This window comes from Stenella coeruleoalba, assembly GCF_951394435.1.
Source record: "Stenella coeruleoalba genome assembly, chromosome: 4".
Classification (NCBI taxonomy): Eukaryota; Metazoa; Chordata; class Mammalia; order Artiodactyla; family Delphinidae; genus Stenella; species Stenella coeruleoalba.
The window spans coordinates 5,326,629-5,345,870 of NC_137149.1; the positions used below are offsets into that span (position 1 = coordinate 5,326,629).

The following is a 19,242-nucleotide window of genomic DNA, read 5'->3' on the forward strand; positions in this document are numbered from 1 at the left end:
CGACAAATATTTGTCAGGTTGAATGTGAATGGGCTGCAGGGAATCTAGCTTCATTAAAATTAGCAGTAAAACCACACTATCTACTGAAAAAAAAATCAAATACTGCATAAATCTGAAAATTTGTCCTTGTTCTCAACTGATTATATTTTATTTTTGGCATTTCTTTTATTGGAGGCCTCAGGTGGTCTCTTAGTCATGTCCCAGCAAGAGTACATTGGCAACGGAGGGGAAACCTCTACTGAGAAGGGCGGCTCAGGTGGTCCAGGTCCTGGCTCCACCTTTGACACGTTGTCTGACTTTGCAGAAATGTAGAAATTAGAATGATTTCTCCTCCCCCTCCCCCCTCCCTCCCCTTCCTCCTCCTCCTCCTCCTCGGCTTCCTCCTCCTCCTCCTCGGCTTCCTCCTCCTCCTACTCCCCTCCCTCCTCCTCCTCCCCTTCTTCCTCCTCCTCCCCTTCCTCCTCCTCCTCCCTTTCCTCCTCCTCCTCCTCCACTTCCTCTTCCTCCTCTTCCTCTTCCTCCCCTTCCTCCTCCTCCTCCCCTTCCTCCTCCTCCTCCCCTTCCTCCTCCTCCTCCCCTTCCTCCTCCTCCTCTCCTTCCTCCTCCTCCTCCTCCTCCTCTTCCTCCCCTTCCTCCTCCTCTTCCTCCCCTTCCTCCTCCTCCTCCTCCCCTTCCTCCTCCTCCTCCCCTTCCTCCTCCTCCTCCCCTTCTTCCTCCTCCTCCCCTTCGTCCACCTCCTCCCCTTCTTCCTCCTCCTCCCCTTCCTCCTCCTCCCCTTCGTCACCTCCTCCCCTTCTTCCTCCTCCTCCCCTTCCTCCTCCTCCCCTTCCTCCCCTTCCTCCTCCTCCTCCCCTTCCTCCTCCTCCTCCCCTTCCTCCTCCTCCTCCCCTTCCTCCTTCTCCCCTTCCTCCTTCCCTCCTTCCTCCTCCTCCCCTCCCTCCTCCTCCTCCTTCCTCCTCCCCTCCTCCCTTCTTCCTCCTCCTGTCCTTCCTCCTCCCCCCCTCCTTCCTCCTCCTCCCTTCCAGCCTCCTGCTTTGATTGGGTACAGAGCTGGAGTACTGCTAACAATTTACCCAGGAGCCTCAGTTTCTTTATCTGTAGATGGTCTGAGCTCTACACCTAGCTCCAGCTATGAGGATTAACTCAGATGATACGTTTACTGTGCTTATCACAAAGATGGTATATAGTAAACACTTCATATGCTTATTTTTGTTATGATGAGGGGATGTCAACGGATCTGCCTCAGTTTGTAGATTTCTATTAGGCTGACAGGAGAATCTGACATAGCTCAGGAACAGGCCCTGGGAGCCAGCTCTGTAAAGACAACTTGTGACTAATGAGTTTCCAAGTTGCTGCACACCTCGCATGTGCCTTTTCACGCGTGCTCTCCTGGCTGCATCTAGGCCCTTATAACCCTTGTTCTTGGAAAGATTTTGTAACTGCGCTTCCCTTAATTCACTTCTTGCTGTCAGAGGACTCTTCCACGAAGACAGATTTGATGTTAACACTCCTTGGTTTAAAACCTCCAGTGGCTTTCCGTTATCTATTTAATCTGTGTAAATGGTCATTTGAGGCCTTCAGAAGGAGACCTCCTCCTTCTGTGACTTACTGAAATGAACTTGGGCTCTGGCGCTCCAGCATCTCTTGTTTAAACATGGCTCTTGGCAAAAGTATTCGACCTTGGTGCTTATTTGAATTACCTGAGCCTCTGTTTTCTCATTGGTAAAATGGAGATTATGTTATTTGCCTTGCGGGTTGATATAAGGCTAGAGATGATGGAAGTACAGTTGGTGGCTCAAAAAAATGACAGAGATTATCCTGCTACACCGCTTTTGCCCTTTCCTGTTCTTTCTTACCCCGGTGTCTTTTCTCAAATCCAAAACGTAGATCATTCCACTTTACCTCGATTTTAAGAATTGAACATCATTATCCTTGAAGATTTCTACCCAGATTGTTATCAAATGTAAACATGACATGTGAATGAAGTCATCTTCTTGGGTTTTAATGAAACCAACAACTTTTTCATTTTAAAACTTGATTTTAATGGGCGTACTTCCCTATGTCAGAGACCCATAATGGATATGAAAATGGGGAGTAAAATACTAAGTTTAGGAAAAGCAAACATGGACAGGATTTCTACTTGTAGTGATTGCCAAGGAGACAACAGAAGGTCAATTTTTCTATGTCTTGGCTTGACTTTTCAGCCTACTAGGTGCTCCTTCAACTTAGTAAATATTCATATTTACTGATTCCACCGCACATTTGATGTCCCTCAGAATCATGTCCAGAATATACCTTAAGTGAATACATTTTTTAGCAAGAATGATGAATTACAGAATATCTGAGCTGTAACAAATATATCTTAAAAGTTTCAAGCAGTTTGTTTTGATAAGTAGAGAAGGCATGAATTCAGTTTGGAATTGAATGTTTGAACTTTCTCTTACTTTCTTTTCAATTCTTGTGGGACTGAACAGTGTTTATTAAAGAAAGTAGAGGAGTGTGTAGGTTTAAGCTGTTTCTTTCCAAGAGGTCCTGGCAGGATAAAGTTATTGATAATTGGATGGACAATATTTCCATCTATTTATGAAAAGGGAACAATAATTATAGTCGTTCCAAAATATAGTAAAGAATTAGAATTAAATACAATTAAAAGCCATTTAAGAAACCCAGAGAGCAGGTAATTAGCTTCATTTGACGATTGGACAGGTGATGGTTTTCTCCCCTTACTTACCTGTGCTCATCCACAGGCGATGCTTGAGCCTGGATCTTTCGATAATTCTTAACTTAAAACTTTTAGCTCTGCTGCGGGGTCAAGACCTGTCACACAGCGGATCGTGTGGCATCGAAGAGCAACATGAAGAAATGAGATGGGTTCTGCTGTCAGATGATAAATTTGCCTCAGGTGTTCCCAGGCTCAGATGATAAATTTGCCTCTTATCACTTACGTTTCCTCTCTATTTTCAACACGGGAGTAAGAAGAATACAGCAGTTATCTTATTTAGTGAAATTTCAAACAGTCAAAAATTTCTATTCATCATGCACCTTCTTTCCCAACTCACACATAGAATCATAGCGCTGGGGTGCGGCAAAATGTTCATCTTGAATCTTGGGATGGCTTGGTTAGGTCTTACTACCCACAGAGGGCCATGTCGTTCACTGTAGTCTAATTACTTTGAAAATCGACAAGTTGCCTTTGTTATATGCGGTAAGACTCACTACTCTTGACAAATACGAGGGAGCTGTACCTGCTATTGTCGGTAATGCATCTTGGTAATCTTCAAAGGAGATTATTAAGTGTATTTAGAATTTTAAGAAAACATTCCCCTGAATATGCCCTTGGCATTGGCGTCCTTTCTCTTAGTCAGCGGGTCTGGATACTCACAAAGGAGAGATACCTATGCAGTGTTCTTCTCAGCTTAGGAATCAAGATGGGTATTTTCTGGGTCAAAACCAACCAGTTCTAGAAAGGAACTAAAGCTCTTTAGCCTACACTGGGTGCTAGCAAGATTAAGCTTGTAAAGTTTATTGGATTGATTTGAGAGCTTTTAAAGACAAGCTGCAGCTCGCTGGTCTAACCTTCTATCCAAATTTATTTACTTCTTGCATTTTACCTCCAAATCCTCCACTGAAATCGTCTGGTTGCGCTAGCCAGGATTGACAGCAATAGGAATTCACTTAATGGACAAATCAGTTTCCCTTTACCATTTCTTATTGCTTGCATCTAAAGTCAAGACCCTAGACTTCTTCCCCTTGTCCAGTCTCCATCTCTCTTCAACCAAATTCAGACACGCAGGCATCTCATGCGTCACCTTCTCTTTTGCCTCTAACCTAGACCACATCCAGCTGCTGCTACCATTTTATATCCTACCTTTGCCTTCGCTCCCCTTTTACCCAACTTTATAAACCTTGGATCACAAAACAAGAAGAGATAAACTGTGTCTTTATGAACCATAGGCACTGCTTTTGAATATTTATGCATTTAGTTTTTCTTATGGTACTTCACCCATGCACAGAACTGAATTTCCTCAAAAGATAACTTGACAAAAATCTTTGAATAAGCTAAGTGATGTTCAATCATCTAGCATGATAAAGCAATGTAATTTGGTTAGATGATAGTTCCGTATGAGAGAAACGGAGTGGGAGGGAAAATAGAATGAGCTTAAAAAATTATTTTCTCTTAAATTTACCTTTGTAGGAATCTGTCTTCATAGATACAGCTTTCTATTTGGACTACAGCTTGGAATCACTGAAGCAAACATTGCTTTATATCCACTGTGATACCAGATCAATGATGCGGTCGGTGCATTGAGCAAAAGGAGCTCGAGATTATGTTGCTGTTTTCTTTTACTGTTCAGTCAACAGAAAAAAGAGCCAAAAGGAAGGAAATAAAATACAAAAGGAGACATTTTCATCTCCTGTTTTCAGAGCTTTCGTTCTCCATTAACTCCCAGGGAACTAGTGTGCAATATCATGTAATTACCATTTTAAAAGGAAATTATAGAACTTTTTAAAAAAAAGCATCTAGGATGTTATGCATGTACAAATAACAAGGGCTTCTTTTTTTAAATTTTATTGTATTGAAGTATAGTTAATTTATCAAATACAATCTTGTGTTAATTTCAGTGCTGTACAATGTTGTGTTAATTTCAATGCTGTACAATGCTGTGTTAATTTCTGCTGTACAGCAAAGTGATCCAGTTATACATATACATACAGTTTCTCAAATTCTTTTCCATTATGGTTTATGACAGGATATTGAATATAGTTCCCTGCGCTCTACAGTAGGACCTTATTGTTTATCCATCCTATATATACTAGTTTGAATCTGGTAATCTCAAACTCCCAGTGCATCCGTCTCCTACCCTCCTTGGCAACCACAAGTCTGTTCTCTAAGTCTGTGAGTCTGTTTCTCTTTTGTAGATAAGTTCATTTGTATCATATGTTAGATTCCACAAATAAGTGATATCGTATGGTATTTCTCTTTCTCTTTCTGACTTAACATCACTTAGTATGATTATCTCTAGGTCCATCCATGTTGCTGCAAATGGCATTATTTCATTCTTTTTTATGGCTGAGTAGTATTCCATTGTATATATGTACCACATCTTCTTTATCCATTCATCTGTTGATGGATGTTTAGGTTGTTTCCATGTTTTGGCTATCATAAACAGTGCTGCTATGAACATAGGGATGCATGTATCTTTTCCAATTAGAGTTTTGTCCAGATATATGCCCAGGAATGGGATTGCTGGGTCATATAGTAACTCTATTTTTATTTTTTTAAGGAAGCTCCATACTGTTTTCCATAGTGGCTGCACCAATTTACATTGCCACCAACAGTGTAGGAGGGTTCCCTTTTCTCCACACCCTCTCCAACATTTGTTATTTGTAGAGTTTTAAATGATGGCCATTCTGACCAGTGTATGGTGGTACCTCCTAGTAGTTGTGATTTACATTTCTCTGATAATTAGCACTGATGAACATCTTTTCATGTGTCTATTGGCCATCTATATGCCTTCTTTGGAGAAATGTCTCTTTAGGTCTTCTGCTCATTTTTTGATTGTTGTTGTTGTTGTTATTGAGTTGTATGAGCTGTTTGTGTATTTTGTAAATTAAGCTCAACAAGGGTTTCTTTAATGAAGTTTCAGTTAGGCTGGTAATAATATTTGACAAGCATTAACACAGTATACCTTTTCCCATTCTTTTGACCTATTTGTGTCCTTATTTTTAAAGTGGGTTTCTTATAGTGATTATATAGTTGGGTTTTGCTTTTTTTTTTTTTTATTTGGGTGCAATCTCATCAATTCTGCTTTTTAATTGGGTTGTTTAAACCATTTACATTTAATGTGATTAGTGATATAGTTGGCTTAAAATCTACATATTTTGTGATTTGTTTTCAATTTGTCCCATTTCTTTGTTCTTTTCTGTCTTCTTCTGGATTGCTTTTAATTATTCCATTTGATCTCTTTTGTTGTCTCGTGTACTAGCTCTAACTCTTTGTTTTGCATTGTGAGTGGTTGTTTCATGGTTTATAATATACATCTTTAACTTGTCTTAGTCTACCTTCAGAGATATTATACCACTTAATATGTTTATAAGACCTTACAATATAATTCCATTTCCCACATACTGGACACTGTATTATTATTGTTATACGTTTTACTTCTATAGACATTATAAATCTCACACAACAGTATTATTTCTGTTCTAACAAGTCAGTCTTTTAAAGGTAATAAAAACTAAGAACAAAAATTATATTTACCCATTTCTGGCACTCTTCATTTCTTTGTGTATATCTAGATTTTCATATGGTTTTCTTTCTGCCTGAATGACTTTCTTAAATATTTCGTGTAGAGCAGGTCAGCTGATGATGAATTCTTTCAGGTCTTGTGTGTCTGAAAAGTTTGTATTTTGACCTTATTTTGGGGTATAGAATTCAAGGTTGACTTTTTGTTCCCCTTTCAGTACTTTTAATATGATGCTATGGTTTACATTGTTTCCAAAGACAAGTTCACTCTCATTCTTATTTTGTTCTTCTGTCCAAAATGTTTCTTTTTACTCTGTCTGCTTCTAAGACATTTTTCTTTTTCTTTTTTTTTTGTGGTACGTGGGCCTCTCACTGTTGTAGCCTCTCCCGTTGCGGAGCACAGGCTCCAGACACACAGGCTCAGCAGCCATGGCTCACAGGCCCAGCCGCTCTGCGGCATGTGGGATCTTCCCAGACCAGGGCACGAACCCATGTCCCCTGCATCGGCAGGCGGACTCTCAACCACTGCGCCACCAGGGAAGCCCTAAGACATTTTTCTTTATCATTGGTTTTAAGCAATTCAATTATGTTGTGTCTTAGTTAAATTTTCTCCATGTTTCTAGGTGCTTCTTGGAGTTCTAGATTTATAATTTTCATCAAATGTGGAAAAAAGCCAGCCATTACTTTTTCAGATGTTTTTCTCATACTCCTTTTCCTCTCCCTTGAGTGTAGTTTTTTCACAGGTCATTTTTGCTTCATTCATTTTTTTTTTTTTTTTAAATTTTATTTATTTATGGTTGTGTTGGGTCTTCGTTTCTGTGCGAGGGCTTTCTCTAGTTGTGGCAAGTGGGGGCCACTCTTCATCGCTGTGCGCGGGCCTCTCACTATTGTGGCCTCTCTTGTTGCGGAGCACAGGCTCCAGATGCGCAGGCTCAGTAATTGTGGCTCACGGGCCCAGTTGCTCCGCGGCATGTGGGATCTTCCCAGACCAGGACTCGAACCCGTGTCCCCTGCATTGGTAGGCAGATTCTCAACCACTGCGCCACCAGGGAAGCCCCATTCATTTTTTAAAAGTCTCTTTTTACTCTTTGTTTCATTCCTGAGAGTCTTTATGGCTATGGGACAAGTTCACTCATGTTTTATTTCTATAATGTCTAATCCACTAGTAATTCCATCTAACATCCAAGGTATTTTTTTTTATCTCAGTCATTTTTTTATCTCAGTCATATTGTTTTTAATCTCTAGAAGTTTGGTTTGATCTTTTAAAATATTCTTTTATGTCATAACATGTTCAATTTTTCATCTAGCTTTTTGAAAATATGGAATAAAGTTATAATAATCATTCTAACATCTTTGTCTATTAATTCCACCAATTGCATCATTTCTGGGTCAGTTTTGCTTGATTTGTTTTTATCCTCATTATAGGTCATATTTTCCTACCTCTTTGCATGCCTGGTAATTTTTTAAAAAATATTTTTATTTATTTTGTTGTGCTGGGTCTTAGTTGCAGCAGGCGGGCTCCTCAGTTGCGGCTTGCCTGCTCCTTAGTTGCAGCACATGTGCTCTTTAGTTGCGACCGGTGGGCTCCTTAGTGGCAGCTCACGGACTCCTTAGTTGTGGCACGCGAACTCTTAGTTGCAGTATGCATGTGGGAATCTAGTTCCCTGACCAGGGATTGAACCTGGGCCACCTGCATTGGGAGCGCCGAGTCTTAACCACTGTGCCACCAGGGAAGTCCCGTGCCTGGTAATTTTTGATTAGATGCCAGACATTGGGATTTTACCTTGTTGAGTGCTGGATAGTTTTCAAATCTTTATAAATATCCTTGAGCTTTGTTTTGGGATACAGTTAAATGACTTGAATAGTCTGATTTTTTTCTAGGCTTGCTTTTAAGCCTGATTAGGCAGCACCAGAGAAGCATATAGCTTGCATCTAATATTGCCCCCGTACTGAGGCAATACCTTCTGGACACTCTATTTGATATCTCATGAATTAAATGACTTCCCACTGGGACTGGTGGGAGCAGACACTGTTTCTGATCTATGTGAACTCCAAAGATTTTTTCCTCTGCTTCTTTTGTGTTCCATTTCTTTCTTTAGTCTCAGGTAGTTTCCTCATACACGTGTGCTGACCAGTATTACCCTGAAATTTCAACTGAGCTCTTCTGCAGTGTCTGTAGTTGTTTCCTCTCTTTACTCTGCCCCACAAACTCTAGCAGTCTTGTCCTCCCTGCTCTCTCAGCTTTATTTCTTCAACTCAGAGATACCACTGTGTCTCTCCTAGATTCCTCCTCTATGCGTTGCATCCTGGAAACTCTCTTCAGTTAGTTAGCTGAGGTATTATAGGACTTATCTCATTTGTTTTTCCCTCTCTTAGTAATCACTGTCCTGTGTTGCCTGATGTTCAATTTCCTAAAACTTTTTTTTCCCCACATATTTTATCTGTTTATAGTTGCTTTAGGTGAGAAGATAAATCAGTTCTCTAATCTCCATTGTGATTGATAGCAGAAATCTCTGTTAATCATACTGAAAGCTTGTCAACCTATCAAAGTACATTTCCAGAACTGGAAAAGTTTTACCTGCCTTTGCAGGAAATATATTGAATCTGATCAAGTTTTTCCATTATTTGGGTTCCCGTCTGTTAATTTGTCATCTGCTCAGAAAAATATAGCAAAAGGTATTCTATCATCAATTTATTAGTCAGTTATTTTATATGCAAAATTGGTACAATACTATCAGCCTTCAACTTTCATAGAGGTATATATATATATATATATATATATACCTTTTTCATTAAGATACACAGAAATATTCAACTTCAGGCAATGACTGAAAAAGCTTTGGAAATGGAACTTCATGAATGCAAACCATAGCAGTGTATATTTCATGGCTAAAACCTGAAGTAACAGTAGATCCTTCCATTTCTAAAATTCTCTCATTTTGTTTTTATGATAGCCTCAAAGAGGGACAAATTGTCTTTTTAATATTTGCTAAGTAGAACTCTTCAAAAATGAGTCAACCATGTTCAGCATAAATGGAATATCAAAGGCTTTTGTTAAAATGAAATAAAAGACTTAGGGATATAAATATTTCTTGAACAACTAGCATTGGGAATAAAAGACCAAGAGAAATAACAACAAATTAATTCCTTAACTGTGCTCTTTTTCAAGACGCTATTGGTTTTTGTGAGTTCTCTCTCTGTCTACAAGCATGTTTACATGTATGTAAAGCTATGTTTGTGTACGCATGTGTGTGTATGATATTATTACAATTGGAAGAACCGTGTGGATCATGTATTACCACTCTGATCACTTAGAGGAACCTCTACCTAATATAATGTCATGCCTCAAGTTACTGGCACAGGAGGACAGAGTACACATCTCCTAACCGCAAGTCCAGTAAAATTCCCTCTCTGCTTGTTTCTGTGTTTCTCCTTCATTCTTACAGTGGAGGAAAAATATCTGGAAAGATTTTACATTATTCTACGTCACAACTCATTTTTTCCCATGGAAATGATTTTTTTCTATCCATTAAAATAATTTACGTGAACAACAGGTTATTTGATAGTTGGGCATGGTTATCGAGGCCATGGCTTCATCGTATCATGTGATCAGTGTTGAATTACGAAACCATTTTATCTTAGATAGTAGTATCTGTATCATATTTTTTAATCCATCAATTTACAATAGTCATTAAAGATAGAGGGGACAGTTCCTTATAGTTTTTGGTACTTCTTACCAAAATAATTAACGCACTGGACATGTCATTTATCAAGCATTCCATCTGTCCTTCTGCATCTTCCATCCCTAAAATACAATAGCTCAAGAAACAGTTACAAACTGTATTTATTTGCTGATCACTCCTCAGCACTCAGGTCAGTAGTCTTAATGAAGTGATGTCTCTTCTCTACAAGAAAAAGTCTTGTGTTGCATGAAGTACAATTTTACAGAATAGGATCTTTGGTAGATAGAAGTGGCCACAAATACTTTACAGTTTCTCCTACCAAGAGGTGGAGTAATGTCCCTACTGCTTGTGTCTGGATTATCTTAAGACTCGCTTTGATCAGTATATTATGGTGGAAGTGACATTATGGGAGACCTGAGCTGAGGCCTTCTAAGGTTTTGAAGTTTGTTTTAGTTCTCCTAGGACCCTGTCTCCTGGAGGGTGAGAGAGACCCAGATACCTCAGTTATCTCAGTCATTCCAGTCGTCCCACCTGAGACCCCAGACATGTGAGTGAGCCCAGTTGACACCACATGGAGCAGAGATGAAATTGTTCCAGCTGAACGCATTCCAAATTGCTGACCTACAGAATCACAAGCAAATTTTTATTTTAAGCCACTAAGTTTTGTGGTAGTTTCTTACACAGCAAAGGCACGTATATACTGTACAGATGAAATGCCCTCCACTCTGCCTTCCTTTTTCCTTCCTTTTAATCAGCCTTTTTAATGACTTCAGTTTCTCTTCTCTGGCCCTTTAAAAATCTGTCATTTGTCGTATCATACTCTATGCAATCCATTTGCTATTAACTACTTATATAATGTTTTATAGGAGCGCAGTTTTTTTTTTTATTTTTTTTGGAGTGCAGTCTTTAAAAAAATCTGTTTATTTAATTCTCCTAGAACTCTTATGAAATAAATAGATGGCAGTGGTATTCCATTTTAAGACGATGAAGCAATGCTTTGCGTTAATATAATACCTTTTTTTAGAGAAGCTGACTTTGCTTTGTAGACATGATCTCACCATTCCTTTAACTGTGCAATGAGATAGATAAAATGTGATCAACAAACTTAATAACTTCATGGAATTTCTGGCGCTGTTAGTGTTCCTTTCTTTTGCTGAATTTTTATATATGATAAAATAGGTAGTCCATGTAGGAAATAATCACAAAGGCATAACAGAATGTTTTACTTTGTTTATACAGAACCAAAGGATAGGCACAGTTACAGATTTTTGAGTTTATTTGAGGAAGATAAAAACGATTTACCCTCTGGTTTTCCATTCCTAACGTTTTCCCTCTTAAGGTTTTGTCCTTTAGGACATCTGCTTTTGCTTTTAGGGATTGTGTGAATTGGTTAGCTGCTAAAATTTGTTTTATCTTAGAAAGTTTGGAAGGGGCGTGTTTGTTAACAAGTGTCCTTTGTTTCTTGGAATTGGAAGACCTGCCTCATGTTTCAAAAACACATTTAGTTGTCGCCACCACCTCATCACAGGACGTATTGTCTTCACATTCCTAAGCTCAAGTAAAGATTTGCCCTTAAATTTGTGACCTAGGAACATGTTCGTTTATGAGGAAAATCTATCCTCAGGTCTGTAAAACCACCAAAAAGGTATAAAATTTGTGTGGATATGCCTTTTTTTTTCCTGGAAAAGCATAGCTTTCATCAGTTTTCCAGCAAAACTGTTGCTCCCCAGTGTTTGAACCTGTATCCCAGGAGCTCAGATTTTATGACATTTCTCTATTCCTGCTTCGGTTCCACCAAGAATTATGCTCCCATAGCATCAGTCACATAATCTAAATATATAATTTCCTTTAAAAGAGTAGTCCATTCAAGGGCCCATAAAGAGCAAATGTCAGTATTAGGAAATTAACAGTGAAATCATGTCACGGAGGAAGTTGTTGTATACGTTATTGTCTTAGTTTGAGCTGCTGTAACAGAACACTATAGACTGGGTCACTTAAACAACAAGCATTTATTTCTCTGGAGTCTTCTGGAATTCTGGAGTCTGCAAGTCTAAGGTTAAGGTGCGAGCACCACTGGGTTCTTGGTGAAGGCCCTCTTCTTGGTTTGTATCTTCACATGGAAGAGAGCTCACTCTCTTACAAGGGCACTGTGCCCATCATGGGGGATAAATTCTCATGACCTAATTACCTCCCAAAGCCCCGACCTCCAAATGCCAACACATTCAGGCTTCAACATATGAATTTTGGGGGAACACAAACACTGTCTAAAGCGGATATTAACCCACATTATATTTCATTAGAATTATAGTGTAGTGTTTCTCAGACTGTGGTAGAGGAAAATCAGAATTACCTGGACCTTTTCACCAGACGAATGAACAGGAACTTTGAGGAACAAGGGCTTTGGAATCTGTATTTAGACAAATTTCTTTGATGATTTTAACATACATTGAAATTTGAGAACCACCAATAGACAGTATATTGGAAAACTACGATCTGTTTTTCTTTTTTAATGAAAAATGAATTCAAATACACAAAGAATATAGATCTATTTCAAAACACAGCAGGAGTTATAATCAGTGAGTCATGTGTTCAACCAAATAATTAATTTCATGCTGGATTTGGTTATGGTCTTTTTTTTTTTTTTTTAAAGTGAAGGGAAAACTGACATCCCCTTTGTTGAGACAGTTTATGAAATGCTATCTTTTGAGAGAACACTTAGATGGCACTGTGTCTGTCTGGTGGGAAAAGGTTTTAAGCTCTTGTCTGTTCATCTTGAGGTTCTGTTGCACTAGGGAATGAAACACTCAGTGTGTTATATCCACAGAAGCAGAAAGTACTTTCTTCCCCCAGCCCCTTCTTCCTAAGATGTCATATCTTGAAGAGAAACAAAACAGAAAAGGAACAAATTTATTCTCAGGGAGCTTGGAGGAGCATGAATTATTTATTCTCAGAAATTCTCTACTATCTTTGCATGAAAGAGAGCCCTATTATTAAAAGCGAATGTTTCGTTTTCTGCATGTCAATAACTGGGCGATCAGCTCGGACTGGCTGTTAGATAGCTCCCTCCTTGGAGACCAAGCTCCCCAAGGCAGCCTCTGCAGAAGCCAAGTTATTTTTAAGACAATAAAATCGTTGGAACTGATATATTAACACCCAAAATTGATGTGACAGAGGTCTGCCGCTGAGGCAGTCTAAAAGGAAGAAAAGGCCATTAAAATGATCCCAATTACCTTTTAATGATGAATTAACACATTTGCGTAAATCACAGCCCAGAGAATTTCTGGGTGCTTGTGCATGTGTGTGTGTAAATTGCCTATGTTTATGAGCCTTCCTATTTTCTCTCAGCTAGGTTGGGCGGAAATTCTTCACTACCTTCGTCCTGGAGCACAGGAAGTCAATTCTGGCCTGGGGAAAAATTTACATTTTCCCTTGGTAATCTCATTCCCTCCCCATGCCACACAGTTGTGCAAATGTGAACAATTGTTTTGTCTTTTCCAGTTCACACTGGGTTTCTCTAGAGCTGAAAGAGCATGGTGCTTCTTCGATACAATAAATTTTGGTTAGGAAGAGGCAGCTGGACATTTTAATCCCGGAGGGATAGAAGCTAAAAGGAGAATTACAGATTAGCCTTGTCATTCTGCTGGGCAGTGGCTTTGGGGGTTCTAGCTTCTGGTGGCCCACCTAGCAACCTGGTTCTCTTTGCTCTAGGGAAGGTGGTAAGCTGTTAGCATTTTATTCCTGGAAATATAATACTAGCTGTTTGGAATCAGCTCTTCTTGTCTTTTTCAGAGTTGAGGGAGACCCCGGCATTGGTATCATTGTTAGATAAACCCCTGTGTGTCCCATGTATGTATACTGTCCTGCTTCACTAGAGAAAAGGCCATGTTTGTTGACTTCCCTTTCTTAAAATAAGGAACCTTTTTTAAAAATAAATTTATTTATTTTATTTATTTATTTTTGGCTGCGTTGGGTCTTTGTTGTTGCATGCGGGCTTTCTCTAGTTGGGGTGACCGGGGGCTACTCTTTGTTGCGGTACGCGGGCTTTTCATTGCGGTGGCTTCTCTTGTTGCGGAGCACGGGCTCTAGGCATGCGGGCTTCAGTAGTTGTGGCACGTGGGCTCAGTAGTTGCAGCTCACGGGCTCTAGAGTGCAGGCTCAGTAGTTGCGGCTCACGGGCTCTAGAGCGCAGGCTCAGTAGTTGTGGCGCGCAGGCTCTAGAGCGCAGGCTCAGTAGTTGTGGCGCACGGGCTTAGTTGCTCCGCGGCACATGGGATCTCCCCGGACCAGGGCTCGAACCCATGTCCCCTGCATTAGCAGGCGGATTCTTAGCCACTGTGCCACCAGGGAAGTCTCCAAATAAGTAACCTTTTAAAGAAAAATGTCAAGGCTGGTGGAGGGCAAAATTTAAAGAAAATAGCTGATCTGCAGTGTCACAGCCCCCCTCCCCCATCTTAGACATTCCCACTCCCACAAGTGCTCACGGCCTCTGTGCCGCCAACAACCTTCCCCACTCTGATTTCCATGTCTCTTTCCTTTCTGTCTTCCTGTCATTTTCTTCTTATTATTTAAGAGCTTGATATATTTCTATGGAGCAAAAGATCAGAAACAACTCAAATGCCCATCAGTAGAGAGGGCTGGTGAAATAAAGTGTGGCACATCCAGTTAATGAAATACAGTGGAGCTGAAATAAAGGACGGACACGCTCCATCTCTCCATAAGAAGAGATCTCCAAGATTCACTGTTAAGTGCAAAATAAAAGGCACAGGGCAGTGTGTGTATTGTATCTTTCATGCCAAAAAAAAAATGGTGGGGGAATAAGAATCTGTATCCTTATTTACTTGTATATGCTTTAAAAAAAAAAAACCTGTCTGGAATGATACATTAAAAAAAAATGAAAAAAAGACAGCAACCCTAGTGACAGTGGCTAATGTGAGGCGGGGAGCGGTTAGCTGGGCAGAGATATTTCGCCAGCTCGTTTTTGGTTAACATTTATTTATCTTTACATGAAAAATGGGCTTTTCATTGAAGTATAACAGAATCATCAGAAAATCACAAAGAGCCTTAGTCTACGGCTCAAAGGGCTCATCTGTACAGTCAACACCCACACCTGGAAACAGAACGTACCAGCACGTCAGCAGCTTGCTGGATGCCAAGAACTCCTTTGCCTTAGTGGTCCTCCAGAGCTGCTCCTACTGGTTAAACATGAATCTGTAAAAAGAAGGAAAATCGTGACTCCCATACAAATATAAGATGCGTATGGGTCGACAATTTTGACTCATTAATTAAGGAGGAAACTGGTCAAATATAAAACAACAAAATAAAACCCAAAACCATTCCAAGGGAATCCAAAGAACGGACACACGGATAGCTAATTAGGAATGTTGAAATGAATTAGCTAAGAGACGCACAATTAGCCAATACGCACAGGGCAGTAGTTAACTACTCTTCACCTGACAAAATTCATTTGTGCGAGTATAGACCAGAATATTTTGTATTACTATCCGTTGTCTACAACATATAGAGCTATAAGGTAGCTCTAAAATGATGAAAGGCACCGGACCCTGTAGAGACTCAGTAATTTTTTTTGCCCATTGCAAGTCCTTCCCTATTTTTTCTGACATATCAGGCAGTAATTTTGTCTGGTTTTAAACGTTAAATGAATAGACTCATACATCAAAGTTCTGGTTGCTTTCTTCAATGTGGTGTTTATTAGATTGTTTGCTTCATCGTGTACAGTTTTTGTAAAATTCATCTTCATTGTGTGAATATATCACAATTTATTAACTGTTGTTCATGGACACTTAGATTTTGTTTCCTATTTTGAGCTAAGAAACTAACTCAGAGGTTGGTTAACTTTTTCTGTAAAGGAACAGATGAGAAATGTGTTTGGCTTTGCAGGCCTTTTGGTTTTAGTTACAACCATACAATTCTGCTGTTGTTACAGGAAAGCAGTCATAGTCAATACATAAATGAACAGATGTGGCTGTGTTCCAATAAATCTTTATTTACAAAAAGAGGTACAGGGCCGGATTTGGAGAGCAGACTGTAGTTTGCTAACCTCTGACCAAACCTTCTATATAGGTAAAACTTACTGCTTATTTTAATATAACTTCACTATTTCAGGAATCATTTGACCTGGTAGGTATAAATTACAAATAACTTTATTGTTTACGGAACTTACCAAGAATCCCATTTGAACAAAAATCGGACTGTTCGCCTTTTCAAGCAATAGCACCAAAGGATGGTTTACTTTCCAAGACTCTTTGAAAGCCTGAACTCAAAATACTTGCCTTCCTATGTCCATCAATCCTAAATGATTATATATATATATATATATATATATATATATGTTTTTTAAATTGGGGTATAGTTGCTTTACAGTGTCTTGTTAGTTTCTGCTGTACAAAGAAGTGAATCGGCTGTATGTATACATATCTCCCCTCCCTCTTGGACCTCCCTCCCACCACCCCCGCCCCATCCCACCCATCTAGATCATCACAGAGCACCGAGCTCTGTGCTGTACAGCAGGTTCCCACTAGCTATCTGTTTTACACGTGGCAGTGCACATATGTCAATCCCAATCTCCCAATTCACCCCACCCTGCCAACCCCGTGTCCACATGTCCGTTCTCTACATCCACGTCTCTATTCCTGCCCAAATAGGTTCATCTGTACCATTTTTCTAGATTCCATATATATGTGTTAATATACGATATTTGTTTTTCTCTTTCTTACTTCACTCTGTATGATAGACTCTAGGTCCATTCACGTCTCTACAAATGACCCGATTTCATTCCTTTTTATGGCTGAGTAATATTCCATTGAGTATATGTTCCACATCTTCTTTATCCATTCATCTGTTGATGGGCATTAAGGTTGCTTCCATGACCTGGCTATTGTAAATAGAGCTGCAGTGAACATTGTGGTACATGACTCTTTTTGAATTATGGTTTTCTCTGTGTATATACCCAGTAGTGGGATTGCTGGGTCATATGGTAACTCTATTTTTAGTTTTTTAAGGAACCTCCTTACTCTTCTCCTCAGTGGCGGTATCAATTTACATTCCCACTAACAGCGCAAGAGGGTCCCCTTTTCTCCACACCCTCTCCAGCATTTATCGTTTGTAGATTTTTTTGATGATGGCCATTCTGACTGACCTGTATGTATCATCTATTAAAAAATTAAATTACGATGCAAAAAACAAGGATTAAAAAAGCAGAGTCAATATAGTCAAAATGTGTGTTTATCTAGCCATCAATAAAGGAAAAACTATTTTATGGACAAAAATATCCTGGTTTTTCAAAAAATGTAGGTTATGCTGAAGCAAATCTAGTTCTTCAAGGTCTGCTGCAGCTATAGGACCACATATACCACAAGAGCCTTTGAATCTTTCTGCTCTACTTCCACGTTCATTAAGCAACACTCTCAGTTATGAATTCCTAATTGAGAATTCAAGATACCTTGCATGCTAGACACCCCTTATACTTTGCCTCACATCCTTTTGGATCCACTTCCGATTTCAACTATAGCTAGAGGACCTAGTTGTAATCGGTGCAGGTTTTGTTTTATTTTATTTTATTATTATTTTTAAAATTAATTAATTTATTTTTGGCTGTGTTGGGTCCTCATTGCTACACGCAGGCTTTCTTTTAGTTGCGGTGAGCGGGGGCTACTCTTTGTTGCGGTGCGCGGGCTTCTCATTGCGGTGACTTCTCTTGTTGTGGAGCACGGGCTCTAGGTGCGTGGGCTTCAGTAGTTGTGGCTCATGGGCTCTAGAGCGCAGGCTCAGTAGTTGTGGCGCACAGGCTTAGTTGCTCCATGGCATGTGGGATCTTCCCGGACCAGGGCTCGAACCCGTGTCCCCTGCATTGGCAGGCGGATTCTTAACCACTGCGCCACCAGGGAAGCCCTAGGTGTAGGTTTTGACTCCCATTGTGCTGATGGTATCATGCCTCAAGCAAGCCTTGTGTGACCTTACTTTTGGCCCTAGGGCTTCTTCAGTGACACAGCGTGCATGGGACACAGAAGGGAGCCCTGAAGGGGGAATGTTGGAAGTTAGCGTTTGCGGGGGCAGTGCTCAACCAATGATGGGTAAATGCTTCTCCCAAGTAAGGGGTCAGTTCCTGAGTCAATCCTAGCCCCTGAACCAGTTCCAGGAGGCTTTATCTTAATACTGACCTGGGGATTTTTGCAGAAACTGACGCCTGTGGCCTGTGATTTTTATTTTGGCCAGCCAAAAAATTAATTCTGTTATTTTACTAACACTATGTGGGTTATTACATTCAGGAGTTGTACCTGACGGACCTGTAAAGTCTTTTAATTTTCGTGAAGTGTTGTTTCAATCCACTCCAGCACCGTGAGTTTTATTTTCATTTTCCCCATCAGAATCAATCACTAAGGTTTGCTTTTTTTTTTGTCTTTTTCTTGATCTAATATTCACATCGTCTGAATCAGAACTATATTCTGAAGAACTCTCATCTTCTGAGACACTAGGACATATGTCGCTCGGACAGTCAGAGAAAGTATCTGCATAAAATTCACTGAAAAATTCTTCTTCACTCAAAATTTGGCGATGCGTCATTTTTGAAAATTTTATGGTAAGAAACTTGCATTTACAATATACACGAGGTTGGAACAAAAACCTAAGGGAGCAAAATGTGAATGATAATAACAGTCATAAGTTGTATAGTGGACCCTTGATCAATTTTAAGCTCTAACAACTTCTCATGGTGATGTTAATTGTATCACTCCCTAAAAACGTATTGATACATCTCTGGTCAATAACATTTGGGTAAAAAAAGACGTGTTACTATGTCTCTGGTCAATACTGTGTTAAGCAGCATAAAAGTTGGGTTCTTTTATCCTTTAACCCCAGCACAAATGTGATGTCTGGGATCCATATTCAGTTGCATACATTTAAATTCTGGAAAAATGTAAATTCTGTGTGAAGTTTGGAGCCTGAAGGCGGAGCCAGAGAGGAGAGCTGATTCCACAGTCCCTCTGAGTCTCTCATCTGTGAATAGTGACTGCAAACCCTGTCTAGAATTTGGACGGTCCTATGGGAGATGCTGCAGTTCCAAGCCCACACATTATGCCTGTACACCAGTTTCTGGCAAGTAGACACGAAGAATGCCCCAACGGCACGCTAGCGTGATAACTGGGATGGTCTGCTTCCTGCTTTCAGGGCAGCCAGGCTGTTGGCCTCCAGTGGGACTCCGTCTTATACGAGCTATTTCACAAACCTTCACACAAAGCAAGTTCCTCATACAATTACAGCCTTCACTTCCACAGTGCCCTTCCTACTGTTTATGAA

The 19,242-nt window shown here is 39.9% G+C and overlaps 1 long non-coding RNA gene across 1 annotated transcript in view; it reads left to right on the top strand.

Moving 5' to 3' along the window:
- Positions 1–18,483, top strand: part of LOC307185809 — a 92,824-nt gene extending 74,341 nt beyond the window's left edge. The window contains exon 3 of the long non-coding RNA XR_013828175.1: positions 18,384–18,483. This is a non-coding gene — a long non-coding RNA (uncharacterized lncRNA). The remainder of the gene's footprint in view (positions 1–18,383) is intronic.
- The last annotated feature ends 759 nt before the right edge of the window (positions 18,484–19,242 follow it).